The sequence below is a fragment of the Carlito syrichta genome, unplaced genomic scaffold, assembly GCF_000164805.1.
Source record: "Carlito syrichta isolate Samal-C Ts95f unplaced genomic scaffold, Tarsius_syrichta-2.0.1 Scaffold128086, whole genome shotgun sequence".
NCBI lineage: Eukaryota > Metazoa > Chordata > Mammalia > Primates > Tarsiidae > Carlito > Carlito syrichta.
This window is the reverse complement of record NW_007072182.1, coordinates 216393-232281: the sequence shown is the minus strand read 5'-3', so window position 1 is coordinate 232281 and position 15889 is coordinate 216393. Positions and strand designations below refer to the sequence as shown.

Genomic DNA, 15889 nt, shown 5'->3' with positions numbered 1-15889 from the left:
GGAAGGCTGAGGCGGAAGGATCGCCGGAGCCCAGCAGGTGGAGGCTGTGGTGGCCGGGAGCAGCCACTGCACTCCAGTCTGGGCGACTGAGTGAGACTCCAACCCCCCCCCCCAAAAAAATCTGTAACTTTTGGCCGGGCACAGTATCTCATGCCTGTAATCCCAGCACTTTGGTAGGTGGAGGCAAGAGTATTGCTTGAGCCCAGAGGTTCGAGACCAGCCTGGGTAAGAGAGAGAGAGACCTTGTCTCTAAAATAAATCAAAAAATTAGCTGGGCATGGTGGCACACGCCTATAGTTCCAATTACTTGGAAGGCTGAAGCGCAAGGATTGTCTAAGCTCAACAGGTAGAGGATGCAGTGGCTGTGAGCATGCCACTGCATTCCAGCCTGGGCAACAAGAGCGAGATTCCAACTCAAAAAAAAAAAAAATCTGTAACTTCCTTGGAAAGAAGGCTCTACAAGAATGTCAACTGGCCATTGTTACTCATGACTGGTAAGCATTTTAAAATAAATTATATGGATTATGAAATAGAAAGCATGTATATCAATTTTGTATATGACAAAGCTAGTAGGGATGGCTAATAAGTAATAGAATTAAGAATCGAATTCATCTTAGGTTATGACACTAAGCTAAAAGCAACAAAATTAAATTTTATCTATTTAACTTGCAGTTTTCTTACAAGCTCACTATATAAAAGGATACAAAACCAAGATCAAGCTTGGAAGTTTTAGCCAATAAAGCTACGACTTTCACTTGCTTAAGACAATATAATTTTATGCTGTACTGTAGTGATTAAATAATTAAATACTCTCCTATTGTTCACTAATCTAATTCCACCTAGATAACAGCACGGGATTGACCAGTATGCATATTAACTATGGTTAAGGAGCAGCAGAGAAAAGGACTTATTCCCATCTTTAGAAGGAAAGGTTCCAGTTTCCAATTCAAACAGATGAATTCCATCTCTAAGAAGTAGCAAACTTCCAATTGGGGCTCAAGTAAAAGATAGCAAAAACTTTAGGATCATGAAACTGTGACAGAATCATCAGTGGCTTCTATCTCTACTCCCATCTCCAAATCTACAAAATGAGGCTGACACTAGATCAAGTGAATTCACAGAACTGTTTCAATGCCCCCTCATTTAAATGGGGTAGAAGCAAAAAAAATTTAACTGACTTCATGATATCCTACATCGACTCCAAGTTGATTTGTCATGTCAATTTACAACAGCCAACATTGGGCAAGATACAAAAACATTAAAACTGTAAAAGAAATGTTAGAGAAGGATGTTAGTGAAAAATTGACCTTTTTTCTTTTTCCCCTAGAGACAAGGGTTCACTGTCACCCAGGCTGGAGTGTGTGCAATCAGTTCACTGCAGTCTCTCACCCAGGCTCAAGTGACTGTCACCTCAGTCTCCCAAGTAGCTAAGACCACAGGTGCATGCCACCAAGCCTGGCTAATTTTTTTGTAAAGATGAGATCTGATATGTTACCCAGGCTGGTTTCAAACTCCTGGTCGCAATCAATCCTCCTGCATCAGTCAGAACTGACTACTTTTAAAATACTAAGATTTATAGGCTGGGTACAATGGCTCATACCTGTAATCTAGCACTTTAGAAGGCAGAGGTAGAGGGACTGCTTGAGTCACACATAGCGAGGCCTTGTCTCCACCAAAGAAAATAAAAAATTATCTGGCCGTGGTGGCAGGCTCCTGTAGTCTCAGCTACTCCAGAGGCGAGGCAGAAGGATCACCTGGGCCCAGGAGGTCTAGGTTGCCGTGAGCCGTGATATGTGACTACACTCCAGGCTGGGCATAGAGTAAGATGCTGACTCCAAAAATAAAATAAGACTTATTAGTTACAATGGGATATTATTCAGTCATAAAAAGGAATTACATTCTGATACACACTATAACATGCATGAACCTTGTAAACATTATGCTAAGTGAAAAAGCCAGACACAAAATGGCAAATATTGTAAGATTCCACTTATATGAAATATTTTGAATCAGTCAATTTATAATAACCAAAAGTTGATTAGATATTACCAGGACTTAGGAGAGGGAGAAGTGGGGGCATTATTACTGCTTAATGGGTACAGAATTTCTGTCTGGGGCAATGAAAAAAAATTAGGAAAAAACAGTGGTGATGGCTGCATAATATTGTGAATATAATTACTGCCACTGAACATTTAAGAATGGTTTTAAAAATGCAAATTTTATGTTATATATATTTTACCAGAATAAAAAAATTTAAAATATAGTAAAATGTAGGGAATCAAATTAAGAATATTCAGATAATAAATACTAGTGTAATACACATTTGGATAGAAAGTACTTCTATGTCTTCCATTAGAAATGATCTCAGTGAAGGAAAAAAGTCAGAATTCTTTTTAACATGCCTGGCAAAACTTGAGAGTCATATTATGCTAAATAATGTTTTTAAGTTCTCAAAAATGTACATATAAGACATAAGAAGTTGATTTACAAGAAGGAAAAATACTTTTAGTTACTGCAGGTTTTTGTCCAGGTGGGGGACAATGCATTTCCTTCTGAAACATAGATTAATGATAAATCAAAGATTGCATTTTAGATAACCTGCCCATGTAATTTGGTTTAGGGTCTTTATTTGACACCTTGGTTTGTTTTCTCATTCTACTGGGTCTTAATACTTGTAATAAGTATTCTTGGACCTCAGTATGAGATACTTGGACCTCAGTATGAGATATTCCATAAGATAGTATCTCATAGTCTATTTCTTTGAGGTACCCTCAGAGAATCACCAAGGGAAAATTCATGTACACAGTACAGAATATCCCCCAAATAGACTCACCAAGTTTTACAAAAATAAAACTGGTTATTTCCATAAAATGTTCTATTTACATGGATTACCATCGTGTCAAGTTATTTTGGTTTTTTTTTTTGTTTTTTTGAGTTGGAGTCTCACTCGGTCGCCCAGACTGGAGTGCAGTGGCTCCTTTTGGCCACCGCAACCTCGCTTGCTGGGCTCCGGCAATCCTTCCACCTCATCCTTCCAAGTAGCCGGAATTACAGGCATGCACTACCACGCCCGGCTGATTTTTTTGATTTATTGTAGAGATGCGATCGCCCTGCCCAGGCGGGTCTCGAACCCGTGGGCTCAGGCAATCCACTCACCTCAGCCTCCCAAAGGCGCAGGATTACAGGCTGAGCCACCAAGCCCGGTTTGTTTTGTTTTTTTAGAGATGAAAGTCTCACTCTGTTATTCAGGCTGGCTTTTTAAGTAGTACTCTGAACTCCCAGATTCAAGCAATTCTTCTGCTTCAGGCTCCCAACTAGCTGAGACTACAGGCACACACCACCACACCCATCTTACTTTATTGTTAAAAAATAAACTGTGTATGAAAAATAAATACTGCATTTGCTTATTCATATATGAACACTTAAAAAGCTGATCTCATAGAAGAGAACAGTAGTTACTAGAAGAAGGGAAGGAGAAACGGGAGGGAGTGACAGCCAAAAGTTGACTAATATATACAGAAGTACAGTTAGGTAGGAAAAATAAGTTTTACCATTCTATAGCACTATCGGATAACCACAATTAACAACAATTTACTGCATATTTTCAAATAGCTAGAATAATTTTGTATGTTGCCAATACAAAGAAATGATAAATGTTTGAAGTGATCGATATGCTAATTACAGTTAGGTAGGAAAAATAAGTTTTACCATTCTATAGCACTATCGGATAACCACAATTAACAACAATTTACTGCATATTTTCAAATAGCTAGAATAATTTTGTATGTTGCCAATACAAAGAAATGATAAATGTTTGAAGTGATCGATATGCTAATTACCATGATTTGATCACTACACACTGAAAACATGTATTAAAGCATCATGCTGTATACCATATGTACAATTATTATATGTCAATTTTTTAAATACAGCAAAAAAAAACTGTCTAATTTACTGTTAAAGGGAAAGTGTTAAATAATGTTTTCAGAAAAAACAAAAACGTGTGAGCTGCTCCATCTTCTTGGCATATTTTATTAATGTTTCCTAGCAATCCTTTTTTTTTTTTTCACATGAGGAATTATCTATATGGTTGGGCGGGCTGGCTCACAACTGTTATCCTTAACACTTTGGGAGGCCAAGGAGAGAGGATTGTTGAGTCCAGGAGTTCAAGACTAGCATGGGCAACATAGTGAGATCTCATCTCTACAAAAAAATCAAAAAATTAGCTGGGTGTGGTAGCACGTGCCTGTAGTTCAAGCTACTTGAGAGGTTGAGGCAGAAGTATCACCTGAGTCCAGGAGGTTGAGACTGGGGTGAACAACAACCGTGCCACTGCACTCTAGCCCAGGTGACAGAGTGAAACCCCGACTCAAAAAACTAATTTTTTTTTTTCAATAAATAAATTTTAAAAAAGAATTATCCTGGCCTGGGGCTGGGTACAGAGGCTCATGCCTGCAATCCCAGCACACTGGGAGGTCGAGGGGAGAGGAATACTCCAAGATCAGACCAAGCAGCAAAGTAAGACACTGTCTCTACAAAAAAGTTAAACAATTAGCCAGGCCCAGTGGCATGTGCCAGTAGTCCCAGAAACTCTGAAGGCAAGGGTTGAGGATTACCTGAGCCTAGGAGTTCAAGGTTGCAGTGAGCCATGATTGTCACTGCACTCCAGCCTAGGCAACAGAGCAAGACTCCATCTCTAAAAATAAATAAATATTATTTTTAAAAACATTATCCTAAGCGTTCCACAGGCTGTGTCAGGTATGTATCTCACAGAACTATTAACTATAATATGCTAGACATGAGCCCAAACCATAAACTGTTTATAGAATACAAGTCAGTAAGTCACTAATGTTCTTCTTAAATTTAGAAACTAGGACACTATTACTTTTTTCCTCTTCTCAAATACAAAAGAGCAAAGGAGACTTCTCCTAACAAAACATCCAGAATACTTCTGAATAATAGCTACTTGTATCTGACAGACTACTAAACAACCAATTCTAGGACTGATTGTACAAACCAGATTACCATTCTGTTTTAGGTAACTTTCTGCTGCCACCACACAGGAAGTCAAGTCCTGAGATTAATAGTCACTATCCCTTTTCCTGCCTCTAAAGATATCTTGTCTATTTAAATCTGTTCAAAAACACAAGTGCAAGTTATACACAGAGCATAAACTAGAGTAACATTAGATGTCAATGAAGTAAACTACTGGTATGCCCTCTCAATTAGTTTAGCACTAGATTAAAATAAGTTTCTTTGAAGTTCTGGGTTGCAACTCCTCATCTACTCACTACCTTCTTTTAAAGCAATTAATTATTCCTTCTCAATAGCTCAAGGAAGAGGCTGAATTCTCAAATCCACTGGTGCCCAATAACACCTGTTAAGCCTTCAGATTCAACTACTAGGTTTCAAATCAAAATTGTTCTCCTGCCTGGAACAGTGGCTCACTACTATAATCCCAGCACTTGGTGAGGTCGAGGTGGGAGGATCATTTGAGCCCAGAAGTTTGAGACCAGCCTGGGCAACATAGCAAAACCTCATCTCTACAAAAATTAAAAAAAAAAATTAGCCAGGCATGAGGGTGCACACCTGTAGTCCCAGCTACTCGAGAGGCTGAGATGGAAGGATCACGTGAGCCCAGGAGGCAAACCAAGGCTGTGGTGAACCATGATTGTGCCATTGTACTCCCGCCTGGATGACAGAGTGAGACTCCAACTCAAAAAGAAAACCATTCTTCTTAAAGTTAGTATCTTTGAATTCTGCCTACGGAAACATCCTAGGTAGCTTTTGCTACCTTAATCCATGACCCTAAAATTGGCTTCCTTGTCCTCAGAAATGGATCCTCCTATCTACCCTTATTCTATTTTATTATCCATACTTTTCTTAGAAGCTAATTATCCTGGATCTTTTATTCTCAGTTATCTCATTCTGGAATTTCCTTGCTTAGATTTTCTAAAGGCTTAATTTAATCCGCAATTTCAAATCACAAGAGAAAAGGCAGAGTTCCAAATTTATCATAAGGCACTTCCTTCCTGTTACTATCCCAATTTTCCCAGGCTGAAACAACCCTCACCCTTCTCCTTTCCATTCCAGGCAGGTATCCAAGTCAATAGTGGAACATCACAATTTAACTATAAGTCTAACTCTTCTAATTTCAGTCAAGCTGGTCATATACCTAAATTCCTACAATTCTGATAAAAGTTTTAGAGGTTCTTTTGCCTCAGAATTTAAGTGACTAGGAAAAGATCATGAAGTAAATAATAAAAGTTAGAACTAAAATACAAATATCCTAACAAAGAGTGCAAGGGAAATGATATACTCTGTCCAACTGTCAACTTTTATACTCCAGATTCACTTTCCTAAATAGTGTAAGCATTCTTTCTGAAAAACCCAAGTACACCTAATGTTATGTTTTACCAACTTTATTGGAGCAACTGAAGTACAATAAACTGCTCATATTTAAAGTGTACAATTGATCAGTTTCATCACACTATATACCAATGACACTAGCACAATCATGAAAACAAATAAAAACATTTCTATCACCTCAGAAGTTTCCTCATGACCCTGTGTAATCTATCCCTCCACTTTCCTCCCACACCAACAACAGCATCCTGTTTCCAGGCAAGCTTCCTTTCAAAATAGATTAGCTTGCTTTTCTAGAATTTTAGATGAACAGAATCTTAAGTATGAACACTATTTCTGCCTGGCTGAATTCATTCAGCATAATGATTCTGAAATTCATTCATGTTGTTGCATATATCAATAGCTCTTCCTTTTTTAAACACTGAATCATCAAATATAATTTAACAAAGACGTAAAAAAATCCTCATTGTGAAAAAACACCTTACTCTATTTATGGTGAACATAACTTACATTTTTAATATATTTCCATTTTGAAAGGGAAAATGTCAAAGAAAGACTGCTCAATTAAAAAAATTATTTTTTTAAAATTTTGATTTACTTTTTTGTTATAAATGGGGTCTTGCTATATTGCCCAGGCTGATCCTGAACTCCTAGCCACAAATGATCCTCCACCATGGCCTCACAAAGTGCTGGGATTATAGGTATGAGCCACCACACCCAGTCAAAAAAGTTATTTTATTAGTGTCATCATCTTTAAGGAAAAGTAAGACTAAGTCTTGGTTGCTCAAGCCTGTAGTCCCAGCCACTCCAGAGCCTGAGAGGATCTCTTGAGCCCAGGAGTTCAAGGTTGCAGCAAGCTATGATCACATCACTATACTCCAACTTGGGCAACAGACCAAGACCCTTTCTCAAGAATTTAAAAAAAAAAAGGAAAAGTAAGAAGTAAAAAAAAGAAAAAAGCAAAAACTAAAGTGGAGGCTGGAAAATGGTCTTTCAGGTGAACAGAAAACAGAAGCAGACAGGTGTAGCTATTCTCATATCAGACAAAGCAGTCTTCGAAACATCAAAGTTACAAGGGACATGGAAGGACACTACATAATGGTAAAAGGATTGATCCACCAGCAAGAAACATTCATCCTAAAGATATATACATTCAAAACAGGAGCACCAATTTTTATAAAACTACTAAGAGAGGGCATTGACACTCATACAATCATAGTTGTAGACCTAACTACTCCACTAAAAGCTTTAGATAGATCATTGAGGCAAAAAACCACAAGGAGATCTGGAAACTTCATCATTCGATCAAATGGATTTAATAGACATCTACAGAACACTTCACACAACATCTAATGAGTATACATTCTACTCATCACCACATGGAACATACTCCAAGATCAATCATATTCTTGGACATAAATCAAGTGTGAACAAATTTCAAAAGATCAAAATAATACCATGCATCTTCTCAGATCACAGTGGAATAAAAATAAATATCACTATCAACAAGATCCTCCCAAAATACACAAAGAAATGGACACTAAACAACATGCTGGTGAATGATTTCTGGGTCAACATGGAAATTAAGACAGAAATAAAAAGATTCCTAGAAACAAATGAAAACAATGGCACATCTTATCAGAATCTTTGGGATACCATTAAACCAGTGTTAAGAGGAAAAATCATAGCACTGCACACACACATCATGAAAACAGAAAGATTACAAGTAGACAGCCTAACTTCATACCTATAGGAGCTGGGAAAGCAAGAAATCCCCTAAATCCTAACTTCAGCAGAAGAATTCAGATCACTAAGATAAAATGACAAGTGTAGGATACAAAAGAAAAAAATACAAAAAGGATCAAGAAGACCAAAAGTTGGTTCTTTGAAAGGATAAGACTGATGATCTTCTGGCCAGATTAACCAAAAAAAGAGAGAGAAAGTTCAGATAAACACAATTAAGACCACAAAAGGCAAAGTCAAGACTGACCTTGAAGAAATTCAAATACTTGTCAGAGATTACCATAAAAACCTGTATGCAAATAAACTAGAAAACCTAAAGGAAATGGAGGACTTTCTGATATCACACAACCTCCCAAGGTTGAAACAAGAAGAAACTGAAACTCTAAACAGACCAGTAACAATCTAGGAAATCAACTGAGTTTTAAGAAATCTCACCATCAATAAAAGCTCTGGGTCAGATGGCTTCCCAGCTGAATTCTACAAGACATACAAGGAAGAGCTGATACCAATCTTACTGAAAGTCTTCCAGGCAATCGACAAAGATGGAATTCTCCTCAACTCATTTTATGAAGCTGACTATTGATACCCAAACCTGGCAAAGACCCAACAAGGAACAGGGATTACGGACCAATCTCCTTGATGAACACAGATGTAAAAATTCTAAACAAGATTCTGACAAATCAGATCCAACAACACATCTCAACGGTCATCCACCATGACCAGGTGAGCTTAATTCCTGGGATGCAGAGCTGATTCAACATTCCCAAAAACCATAAGTGTAATTCAGCAAATCAACAGATTAAAACCAAGAACCACATGATTATATCATTAGACACAGAAAAAGCATTCAACGAAATCCAGCATTCCTTCTTTTTTTATTTATTTTTATTTTTTAATTTTTAAATTTTTTTTTAGCAGTGAAATATTTTATTTGCTGAAATAGGTATAACAGTATTCCTTCTTGATAAAAACCTTCGAGTACCTAGGCATAGAAAGAACATTCCTCAAAACCGTAAGAGCCATCTATGATACACCTACAGTCAAAGTTTTGCTCAATGGACAGAAGTTGGAAGCATTCCCCCTAAGAACAGGAATGAGACAAGGATGCTCACTCTTACCCCTTCTGTTAGCATAGTGCTAGAAATCCTTGCCAGAGCAATCAGGTAAAAGAAGGAAATCAGAAGTATCCAAATAGGAAAAGAGGAAGTTAAGCTATCCCTCTTTGTGGACAATATGATTCAAAATCTTGAAAATCCTAGGGAGTCTGTCAAGAGCCTCCTTGCACTGATAATCGACTTTGGTAAAGTCTTGGGGTACAAAGTCAACATGCAAAAGACAGTTGCATTTCTTTTTTTTTTTTTTAACAGAATTTATTGAGAGGACAGTAGGTGGAGACCCGAAGGGGTTGCCCTGACAGTTGCATTTTTATATACCAGCAACAAGCAGACCGAGAACCAAATTAAAAGCTCAATCCCATTCACAGTAGCCACAAAAAAATGAAATACCTTCGCATCCACCTAACCAGAGAAGTGAAAGATCTTTACAACAAGAACTACAAAATGCTGCTCAAAGAGATCAAGGGTAACACAAATAAATGGAAAAACATTCCATGCTCATGGGTCAGAAGAATCATTACTGTCAAGATGTCCATCCTATCAGAGGCATCTACAGATTCAATGTAATACCTATCAAATTATCAACATCATTTGCCTCAGACCTGAAAACAACAATACAGAAATTCATATGGAAACACAAAAGCACGAATAGCCAAACCAATCCTCAGCAAAAGGAACAAAACAGGAGGTATTATAATATAACACTTCTAGTCTTTAAACTTTACTACAAGGCTACAGTAACCAAAACAGCCTGGTACTGGTACAATAAACTCATAGACCAATGGAACAGGACAGAGATTCCAGAAGCAAAAATCCAGTCTCTCAATCAACTCATCTTCAACAGAGCAATCAATAACAACCATTGGGAAAGGAGACCATATTTAGCAAATGGTGCTGGGAAAACTGGCTGACCACATGCAGAAGAATGATACCTATCTATCACCATATACAAAACCAACTCCAAATGGATCAAAGACCTAAACGTAAAATCTCAAACTATAAAAATCAGCCAGGCATGGTAGTGTGTGCCTGTAATTCCGACTACTGGGAAGGCTGAGGCGGAAGGATCGCCGGAGCCCAGCAGGTCGAGGCTGCAGTGGCCGGGAGCAGCCACTGCACTCCAGTCTGGGCGACAGAGTGAGACTCCAACTCAAAAAAAAAAAAAAAAAAAAAAGAATCCTAGAAGAAAATGTCAGAAACACCCTTATGCACGTTGGAGTAGGAAATTAATTATTGATCAAGTCCCCAAAACAAATGCCATAAAAGCTAAGATAGACAAGTGAGACTCATCGAACTGAAAAGTTTTTACACTGCAAAAGAAAACGTCAAGAGAGTGGGAGACAAGCCACAGAATGGGAAAAAAAAAATTGCTAATTATGTGTCTGACAAAGGCCTAACATCCAGGATCTACAAGGAACTCAAACGAAGTGAATGCAGGGGGGGGACCCATTAAAAAATGAGCAAAGAACATGTATAGACACTTTTCTGTGAAGGACTTTATTTCTCCTCCATTTATGAAACTTAGTTTTAAGGGATACAAAATCCTTGGCTGACAGTTATTCTGTCTGAGGAGATTAAAGATGGGGCCCAATCCCTTCTGGTTTGTAGGGGTTCTTCTGAGAAGTCTGCTGTTAGTCTGATAGATTTACCTTTGTAAATTATTTGATGCTTTTGTCTCACTTCTCTTAAAATTCTTTCACATTAACTTTGCATACTCAGACTAAACGCCCTGGGGGTGACCTTTTCTTTGGGCTTCTTGTATATGGATGTTTAGATATCTGGCAAGGCAGGAAATTTTCCTCCATTATTCCCTCAAATAGGTTTCCAAACCTGTTGCTTTCCTTTCTTCCTCAGGAATACCTATGATTCTTAGGTTTGGGCATTTTACATAATACCACATTTCTTGGTGACTTTGTCCTATTCTCGATTCTTTTTTCTTTATTGTTGTCTGACTGGGTTAATTCAAAAGCCTTGTCTTCAAGTTCTGAGATCCCTTCTTCTGCTTGTTCTAGTCTACCGCTAAAACGTTTTACTGAATTTTACTAAATGCTCTTTTCATTTCCAAAATTTCAGCTTGGGTTTTCTTTAAAGGTGTTTATCTTTTGAGAGGATTTTGAGAGAATTTTTCATTCATGTCCTAGGTAGTTGGTTTACTTTATGTTGGTTTTCAATTTTCTCCTAGAGTTCATTGATCAATTTTTTAAATCAACCTTTTAAATTCTATGTCTGGAATTTCAAAAATTTCATTTTGGTTAAGGTTTGTTGCCAAAGAACTGGTGTGGTCTTTTGGGGGTGTTAGAGAACTCTCTTTCTTTTCATACTGTCAGGATTGTACTTTTCATTCCTTCTCATTTGGGTACATGATTTCTTCTTATTTGAGGTTGGCAGGGGGCTGACGTAGGTACTGCAGGGTTCCTCTGGTTATATATAGTCTTGATGTGGTGAGTTTCTCAATTGCCAGCTGTGGCAGCTGTGTGCTGTAAATCTACACTGGCTCACAGCATCCTGAGTAGTTGGAGAGGCTTGGGAAGTGTTGTTAGCTGGTGTTTGGGATCAGGCCTTCCCCAAGTTGAGGTATTGTATCTGATGTGGTAGGCTGTATTGTTGACCTCCAGCCAGGAAGTGGCACTTGTGGGAGAAAGTCAGCTGCAATAGTGGCTGCAGGGTTTCTCCTTGGTGAGTGTTGCTCCAAGGAAATACACCATCAGCCTAAGCCAAGGATGGGGCTCTGGGGATTTCCTAAATTCTCTGTTTTGAGCCTTCAGTGGGAGTACAGGAGAAAGGAGCTGGAATACCCCACAAGTGTGCACTCTTAGCTACCCCAGTGGGAATTAGAAGGAAGTGTCAGGCCACTGGGGTAATACTGCTGTGAAGAACAAGCACAGCAGAGTCCACAAGGGGAGTGAGAGGTTGCTATGGCAATGCATCCCATCCTGGTTCCTGCCTTCGCCTCAGGCAATCTACAATCTGAAAGTCAATGTATAGCCAGACTCAGGGCCTCAGGTGCTCTCAGGCAACCTGCCCAGCCAGGAACTGTTTGCAGCATGAAATTACCCTTGGGGTTCATTCCCTCCTAAGCCAGCTTTACTTCTCCATCCTGCAAGGGTTGAGTTCCTGGGAAACGATGGGTGGCACTGCTCAAGGTTTTTTTCCTGCACCACTCCAGGGGAGAGCATGGCAGTGGGAAAGGCAGTTTTCCATGAGGGACTGGGGTCCTGCAGGGCTCAGGAGGGCCTGCAAGCTTGCAGCAGAAAACAGAACTCCTGAATTCCCCTCACTCACCTTCCCTGCTGAGTCTGGAGTCTGTGGTGGACTGTGGTGGTGCAGACAAGCCCAGGTCAGTGGATCTTTTTCCTTCTTTGCTCTAAGTGGTTATTATCACTCCTTTGGAGACTCTTGGGGCATGCTGCTGGATCTGTACCTCACTGGGTTCTGAGAAAACTCTCTCTTTACTTTGTAGGAAAAACTCATTCTAGCTGCCTCATGCAAGCCATCTTAATCGTCTCTCCTTTTTGATATCATATATTTATGTCACCTATTTAAATTATCTGTCTGAAATGGCAGGCAACTGCAGTGGCAGACCTCATTCTATGTTACATATCAAGCAATTCAACTTTTCTTGAAATGTCATGACTCTTCTCTGTCTTTTGGGAGCACTTTCAGCAACATGAGTGGCACTACATATGGGTCCCATGGTGTTATCAAGGATTACAGTATTACACTAAATAAATTGAAAACCATGGAAGACTACTTCTTATTGTGATATGCAATTTACTGGAAAGATGAATTACTGATGGAGAGATGATTAGAGTCACATGTCCTTTTAAGGATACTCACAATACTTTAGCTCACCTCAAAAGCACCAAGAGGTGGATATGAAATTATTAAAGTAATATAGTATGTACTAGTTAATTTTATGTTAAATTAGCATAATTTATTAACATATGTTAAATTTTATTATTCAATATTGCATCTTTATGCTTGTTTACATTTCTCTCAGCTGCAAATAGTACCATGTATAGTCTTTGTTTGTGTGCATGAGTTTGGATAAGTTTTAACTTTTTATAACAAATCTGTGTATATTTTGTGATAACAGACTAGTATCGACTTATATTTTATGCATTCAGGACATGCCTAACTTTTTCTTAATTTTTTTATACATTTCTAGGCTATGCCATTCATCTGAGTTTTTTCAAATTATTGCAAATCTCCACCTTTAGCAACTAAAAATATAAAGCAAGATTTCTTTAAAACATATTTCTGTGGATTAATTTTCAAACATGTATGTTAAGAAATGATAACTAATATGGGAGTAAATAAAGTGGTAAGTTTTACTATGCTGTAACTAATTTAACATATGCTATTAATTTGAATTCATTTCAAAGAACTTTTAGGCAGTCACACACAAAAATAATAGATGTTTTACAACAAATACCTAGTATAGATAATGGGAATAAATAACTCTTACAACAAATACTATTAAAAAGGATAAACTATACTAAAGAATCTCTTTTTAACCATAAGATATAGTTTAAATAAATAATTTGCTATCCTATACTAGATCGCATGAACATAGGAAGACACACTGCTATTTCTTAATGCCATTTACGTCCCAAAAATCTTAAAAATTACTGAAATGTTTCTTAACTGTGATTATAAAATTTGGATATATTTATATTTGAAACTCAAGTGTATGTAGTTACATAGTGTATACAATGTACATATATATATTTTAAATGACATGTAATAGCTAACAATTTTTTAAAGTTCATCATTTTTCACAACAGCATATTTGGGACAACATCTCAGATTCTCAGAAAGGTGATCCAGAATGTTCTTATAATTTCAAAGAGAACTGGGCAGGAAAAGGCTTATTCGAAAGCTGAAAGCATAAATAACTTCGAATACAAATTCTTGCCTCTTTATATCTTCAGTTAGAAAATATGCTCAGGGGAGGAGGCGGCAAGATGGCAATGGGGCAACCCAGACTGGGAAGCCCTCTGCAAAGGAGAGCTGCAGTGGGTTTCTGACTCTTGCCCCGGGGGGGGGGGGGGGGGCCTGTAGACCCCAACATCACAGCCTGTTCTTCATACGGAGCTTGGCCGTCGCCACCGCTGGGGCATCGCAACAGACTGGACAGTCACTGTGGCGCAAATGGCGCCGCTGTCGCTGCCGCCACCACCACGATGGCCGCAGCACATCACACCACCCAGGCCGGAGGCAATTCACTTCAATCCTTCAAGCCCCTTCAGGGAATATCTGCTGGGATCCCTGCCACCTCTTCTGTGACTGAGAAGTCCTGCCCACTGTAAGTGTCCTGTTATCTGCCCTGAGGCAGGCAGCCATCTTGTTCCTGCCCGGCCCCACCCCCTCTGTGGCGAGCAGCTGAGATAGCACCACCTGCTGGCGATTCAAGGTAACAACACTGAAACGGGAGAAAGAAGCTTTATAAAGACATAGACCAGAGTGGTGAACACAGGATAATCTGAACTGTCTTTCACAGCAGACCAGGGGTAACTGACCCTAACTGCAAACTAATTTACCAGATTGAAAAGAAAACTAGAAATCAGACCTGAAAGGACATTGGATTTAAACGAAATGTCTCAGAGTGTGCTTCATTGATTCTATTAATTTAATGACTTAATTCTATTCCTACTGTATTGTTCCTTTTTTTCTTTTTTCCTCTCCCTTTTCTTCTCTTTTCTTCTCTCTGTAAACCATATCTTTGTATAGAGGAACAGCACACTAATAAGGTGGTTGGTTAGCTTGTATGTTAGCATCACTATATGTTTTATTTTTATTTTTTGTATGAGAGTTGGTTCGTCTGTAGCAGTGGTCTATTGTTTTTATCTGTTTCAGCATAGGCCTCTCTCTCTATTTGTTGGCACACTCATTTGTTTCCCCCCATACTCCTCTATCCCTCCACTCCCCTCTTCAACCCACTATCTGCTCCATTCTCTCCCCTCTGCTAACCACATTTTATTTCAGGGAGTAAACCTACAGTCCCACTGCACGGACAGATTCCAAGGCAGTGGGAAGTGGGTTCAACGTTATCCACACGCCTGTCAGTGAATACCAGGACCTGCAGATAGATTTTGAATCACAGCTCCCTCCTTAAGTAAATCTCAAAACTGCAAAAAGGACCACCCCCAACCTACAGTGCAACTCCAGAATTTAACAAAGTAAGAGGGCATACATAAAGAATAGGAGATTGAACAAACAGAAGTAAAACCAATCCCTTTACCCCTGAATAACAGAATTAAAGAAGACGGTGACGAGGAGGGGAGGAAAAAGTAGGGAGGGGGAAAAACCGCACAAATGAAGAAAAACCAAAAGAAGAATATAGGTCTCACACAGACCCCTGGGAGATCAGACACTGAGAAAACAGATTCTGGAACACAAACAATGAAGAGCCCCCAGAATGACTGGTTACATGCAACAAACCCAGACATCAAGACATTAATGGAGAGAATTTTAAAAATTGAGAAGAGACAAGAGGAAAATAGAAAGAAGCTGATGTCAGAAATGACAGCAGTAAAGAATACTGTGATGGAAATGAATAATAGACTAATAAACATAAAAAGCAGAATCAGCCAAACAGAAGAAAGAATCTCAGAGCTCGAAGACCAAAACACAGAACTAACCCAACTGTCAAAAGCATAGAA

The 15889-nt window shown here is 38.7% G+C and overlaps 1 protein-coding gene across 1 annotated transcript in view; it reads right to left on the bottom strand.

Moving 5' to 3' along the window:
* The window catches only part of USP32 (ubiquitin specific peptidase 32), a 165770-nt gene that overhangs the window by 133894 nt on the left and 15987 nt on the right, over nt 1-15889 (bottom strand). The window lies entirely within an intron of this gene.